Below are 5,807 nucleotides of genomic sequence, written 5' to 3'. Positions count from 1 at the left end.
CCAGAAAGATTGTTATTGAGCTCTTCACAGAGCTGAAATAATGCTGTGTGTTAAAAAATGTTAACAATTTTAAGAAGTTATAAAAATTTATAAGTTGGCTGAGTACTATGGAAATTTCTGCATATTTTAATACAAATAGGTAATGCAAATGTTTGTTCTTTGCATTTAGAGGTGGGTCTCGGTTTTCTAAAAGGTTTCATATTTAAATTTGATTCTTTGGATTACATGAAACCAAAACCAGTATTTTTCCATGTTGCATAACTGAAAAACATGTAATCACAAAAGATACAGTGCTTACATAGTTAATAGTGAATGCAATACAGTCACAAAGTTTAACATTAAAATGTAGCCTGTGAATAGTATCAGTGTTCGAACAATTTCATTAACAAATTTAGCACCAAAATCAATATCCATTGAAGTCAATGGGAGTCTTTCCATTGACTTCACTGGATATTGGATTGGGCTCACAGAGAATAAGGCAAGCTGTATTGCAACTGGACGCTTATTATAAAATTTTCTCTTTTATTTCAATGTTAAATGCCAAAGTCTGTTGTCAGATACACTGAAGTCAGTGGAGTTACTCCAGTTTTATTTTGGTATAACTGTGTCCCCAAAGTTTAGTAGTAATTTAAATCACAAAATAAAACAAAAGCAAAAATCTTTAAAAGAACAGAAGGAAGAGAATTGAGAGGGGAGAAAGGCAGTAATAAAGGGAAGAAGTGTTTAAGTAAATTGAATGTGAGAATGCAGGCAGGGATCTAAATGATTATTGACAGGCTCAATAAATAATTGTCTGACATTTTAAAATGTGTTTCTTATCATGAACATACTATGTTGTGTTTGAAACAAAAGTTTAATTACAAGCGTGCATCTGGAACTTGGACTGGAAAGTTATGTTTGTGACACTGGCAGTATGAGTGCCCAAATAAGTCTTAAAATCAGTTCTCAAGCTGCTTTAGAAGGAAAGGTTTAACTTTGTGAAAGTTCTTTGTATGTCTGTTAAACCTAAAGAAGGTGATGATAAGTTTGCTGGGGTCCCATACTGCTCACATCATAAATGTCTCTTTGGCAGGATTGGTAACTGACAGCAGGAGGCTCAGAACAGACTTTTTCATCTCAGATATACAATTTACAGCCTGTAAAATGCTTCTCCCTAGACAGGGTTTCAATCTCTAGTGCTGAGTAAGATGGGTTCAGTAAACTTTCTTTTAAAGAGCAAACATCTGGGACTCTAAGAAGCCTGGGTGGGAAGTGGTTAGAATGCAGGAGTTCACCTAGATTGTCTTACTCAGTCCTACTAAAGATGCAAGCAGCACATAGGGTATGTCTACACTTACACTGCTACAGCATCGCAGCTGCCCTATTGTAGCCCTTGAGTCTTGACCTACTGCTGTCTGCACTGGGGTTAGGTTGGGTTAACTACACTGCTCCTGGGTGTGGATTTTTCACTCCCGGAGCAACGTAGTCAAACTGACTTAATTTTCTAGCGTAGAGCAGGCCTTAGAATTGAGAGAAGTGGAAACCAAAAGGAATACGATGGGCAAAGAGGTCATAAGGAGAAGTGGTGCAGAGAAAGCATCACATAGTCTGTGGCTGAAGGAGAATAACGAATGTTGTTGCTGCAAGGCCGTGTAAGGGAATTATTTTTTAAAAGAAGAATTTCTGATTTGTAACCAGACGCTGTCCCTATACTTTACAAATCAGATAAAGCAGCAGTGAATGCTAATACTGAGCTGATGATAGCTTTGGCATATTGGCTGCCTCCTATCTAGCAGCAAAGGCAGGTTTAGGGTGAGGTTTTGAGAAGTGGCAGCAGAACAAACAGCTGTTGGGAGCTAACTGGTCTGCAAATAGTTGAAGTAAGACTTACAAGAAGTGAAGTTAGGTCATGCAGAGCTGACAATATAGTAACTTTGTTTTTCTCATATGTAGAAGGAGAGAAATCAACATGGTTGGTCAGGGATTTTTTAGGAGGTTTTGTCAGGGCCACCTTGCCTAGACGGAGTACAAAAGAGGGGGAGGTAGCAAGGACTGATTTAGAACATTGGGTGGAGGAAGCTTCATAGGGACAATTAAGGGATGATTTTGTCTTACAGCAGGGGCGGGCAAACGTTTTGGCCTGAGGGTCACATCGGGTTTCTGAAATTGTATGGAGGGCCGGTTAGAATCATAGAATATCAGGGTTGGAAGGGACCTCAGGAGGTCATCTAGTCCAACCCCCTGCTCAAAGCAGGACCAATTCCCAACTAAAACTTCTAAGGAAGGAGATTCCACCACCTCCCTAGGTAACGCATTCCAGTGTTTCACCACCCTCCTAGTGAAAAAGTTTTTCCTAACATCCAACCTAAACCTCCCCCACTGCAACTTGAGACCATTCCTCCTCGTTCTGTCATCTGCTACCACCGAGAACAGTCTAGAGCCATCCTCTTTGGAACCCCCTTTCAGGTAGTTGAAAGCACCTATCAAATCCCCCCTCATTCTTCTCCTCCGCAGACTAAACAATCCCAGTTCCCTCAGCCTCTCCTCATAAGTCATGTGTTCCAGTCCCCTAATCATTTTTGTTGCCCTCCACTGGACTCTTTCCAATTTTTCCACATCCTTCTTGTAGTGTGGGGCCCAAAACTGGACACACTACTCCAGATGAGGCCTCACCAGTGTCGAATAGAGGGGAACGATCACATCCCTCGATCTGCTGGCAATGCCCCTACTTATACATCCCAAAATGCCATTGGCCTTCTTGGCAACAAGGGCACACTGTTGACTCATATCCAGCTTCTTGTCCACTGTAACCCCTTTTCTGCAGAACTGCTGCCTAGCCCTTTGGCCCCTAGTCTGTAGCGGTGCATGGGATTCTTCTGTCCTAAGTGCAGGACTCTGCACTTGTCCTTGTTGAACCTCATCAGATTTCTTTTGGCCCAATCCTCTAATTTGTCTAGGTCCCTCTGTATCCTATCCCTACCCTCCAGCGTATCTACCTCTCCTCCCAGTTTAGTGTCATCTGCAAACTTGCTGAGGGTGCAATCTACACCATCCTCCAGATCATTTATGAAGATATTGAACAAAACCGACCCTTGGGGCACTCCACTTGATACCGGCTGCCAACTGGACATGGAGCCATTGATCACTACCCCGTTGAGCCCGACAATCTAGCCAACTTTCTATCCACCTTATAGTCCATTCATCGAGCCCATACTTCTTTAACTTGCTGGCTGTGGCAAACAGCCAGGTATGACGCGGCCCCTGCCCCCTATCTGACCCCCCCACTTCTTGCCCTCTGATGGCCCCCCCCAGGACTCCTGCCCCATTCAACCCCCCCTGTTCCCTGAAAGCCCCCCGGGGACCACTGCCCCATCCCCCCCCCCCCCCCCCGCTCTCGGTCCTCTGACCACCCCCGGAGCCCTCGCCCCTAACTGTCCCCCACCGCCCCATCTAACTCCCCCCTCCTTCCTGACTGCCCCCCCAGTACTCCTGCCCCATCCAACCACCCCTTCTAATTGCCTTCTATGACGAGATAACTGGCTCTGTGGATGAAGGGAAAGCAGTGGACTTGTTGTTCCTTGACTTTAGCAAAGCTTTTGACACAGTCTCCCACAGTATTCTTGCCATCAAGTTAAAGAAGTATGGGCTGGATGAATGGACTATAAGGTGGATAGAAAGCTGGCTAGATTGTCGGGCTCAACGGGTAGTGATCAATGGCTCCATGTCTAGTTGGCAGCCAGTATCAAGTGGAGTGCCCCAAGGGTCGGTTTTGTTCAATATCTTCATAAATGATCTGGAGGATGGTGTGGATTGCACCCTCAGCAAGTTTGCAGATGACACTAAACTGGGAGGAGAGATAGATACACTGGAGGGTAGGAATAGGATACAGAAGGACCTAGACAATTTGGAGGATTGGGCCAAAAGAAATCTGATGAGGTTCAACAAGGACAAGTGCAGAGTCCTGCACTTAGGACAGAAGAATCCCATGCACTGCTACAGACTAGGGGCCGAATGGCTAGGCAGCAGTTCTGCAGAAAAGGACCTAGGGGTTACAGTGGACGAGAAGCTGGGTATGAGTCAACAGTGTGCCCTTGTTGCCAAGAAGGCCAATGGCATTTTGGGATGTATAAGTATGGGCATTGCCAGCAGATCGAGGGACGTGATCGTTCCCCTCTATTTGACACTGGTGAGGCCTCATCTGGAGTAGTGTGTCCAGTTTTGGGCCCCACACTACAAGAAGGATGTGGAAAAATTGGAAAATGTCCAGTGGAGGGCAACAAAAATGATTAGGGGACTGGAACACATGACTTATGAGGAGAGGCTGAGGGAAGTGGGGATATTTAGTCTACGGAAGAGAAGACGGAGGGGGGATTTGATAGGTGCTTTCAACTACCTGAAAGGGGGTTCCAAAGAGGATGGCTCTAGACTGTTCTCGGTGGTAGCAGACGACAGAACGAGGAGTAATGGTCTCAAGTTGCAGTGGGGGAGGTTTTGGTTGGATATTAGGAAAACCTTTTTCACTAGGAGGGTGGTGAAACACTGGAATGCGTTACCTGGGGAGGTGGTGGAATCTCCTTCCTTAGAAGTTTTTAAGGTCAGGCTTGACAAAGCCCTGGCTGGGATGATTTAATTGGGGATTGGTCCTGCTTTGAGCAGGGAGTTGGACTAGATGACCTCCTCAGGTTCCTTCCAACCCTGATATTCTATGATTCTCCCTGACTGCCCCCTAGCCCCTAACTGCCCCCGCCCCTAACTGCCCCCCACCAATCCATTCAGCCCCCCCTCTCCTTCCTGACTGCGCCCCCTGGAACTCCCTGCCCCATCCACTCCCCCCGCTCCCTGTCCCCTGACCACCCCCCGCCATCCCATCCAACCTTTCCTTTCCTTCCTGACTGCCCCCGCCCCCCCCAGGCCACCATTCAACCCCCGTTCCCTGCCCTCTGACTGCCCCAACCCCTATACACGCCACTGACCATCCCCCAAACTCCCCTGCCCTCTATCCAACCCCCCACTGCTCCCTGCCCCCTTATTGCGCTGCCTGGAGCGCCGGTGGCTGGCAGCGCGGCTGCACCAGGACAGGCAGCCGCGCCGTGCAGCACAGAGCACCGGGTCAGGCCAGGCTCTGCAGCCCCGCCACCCAGAGCATTGTGCTGTGCAGCGGCGTGGCTGCGGGGGAGTGGGGAGGGTCTCCCAGGGGACAGCCTCCCCTGCCTCAGGGGCCGGGCAGGACGGTCCCGCGGGCCGGATGTGGCCCACGGGTCGTTGTTTGCCCACCTCTGTCTTACAGAATAGTTGACATAGGTGAGCTTAACAGGGAACATAAAGGGGATGTGATTTTTATACTTTTTTAAACGAAGGAGACAATGACAGTTCAGCTAGTTAGAGACATGCAGTGTCTGCATCCTGCTAAGGATTAAAACCCCTACGAAAAGTTGGTACCTGGCTAAAGATAAATGTAACTAAACATTTAAGGCCAGATTCTGTCCTGATATGCAGTCCAGGCAATCCCATTGAAGCTGACAGCCCAAAGGCTCCGAGTTCTTGAGAAGCACACAAGACAAACCTGTGTGATTTCCTAGCCTTTTCTTGGACCAGGCAATACTGGCACATGTTACAGTGCTTTAAAAGGCCTGCTCAGTTCGTACTGCTCAGTGTTAAGATAAAACACTACCGCCCTGTTGTCAGCTAATGCAATAGATAACTGATTATGGTTTTGAAAGAATATCCTGAAAATTAGGTTTCCGTAATAAATGAGGCCTTTAAAGTTCGTGTTTATAAAGCTGAACTTAATTCAGATAGATGATTTATGAAGAAATTGTATTGCTCAT

The sequence above is a fragment of the Natator depressus genome, chromosome 7, assembly GCF_965152275.1.
Source record: "Natator depressus isolate rNatDep1 chromosome 7, rNatDep2.hap1, whole genome shotgun sequence".
NCBI classification, from domain to species: Eukaryota; Metazoa; Chordata; order Testudines; family Cheloniidae; genus Natator; species Natator depressus.
Note: the sequence above shows the minus strand (reverse complement) of the source record.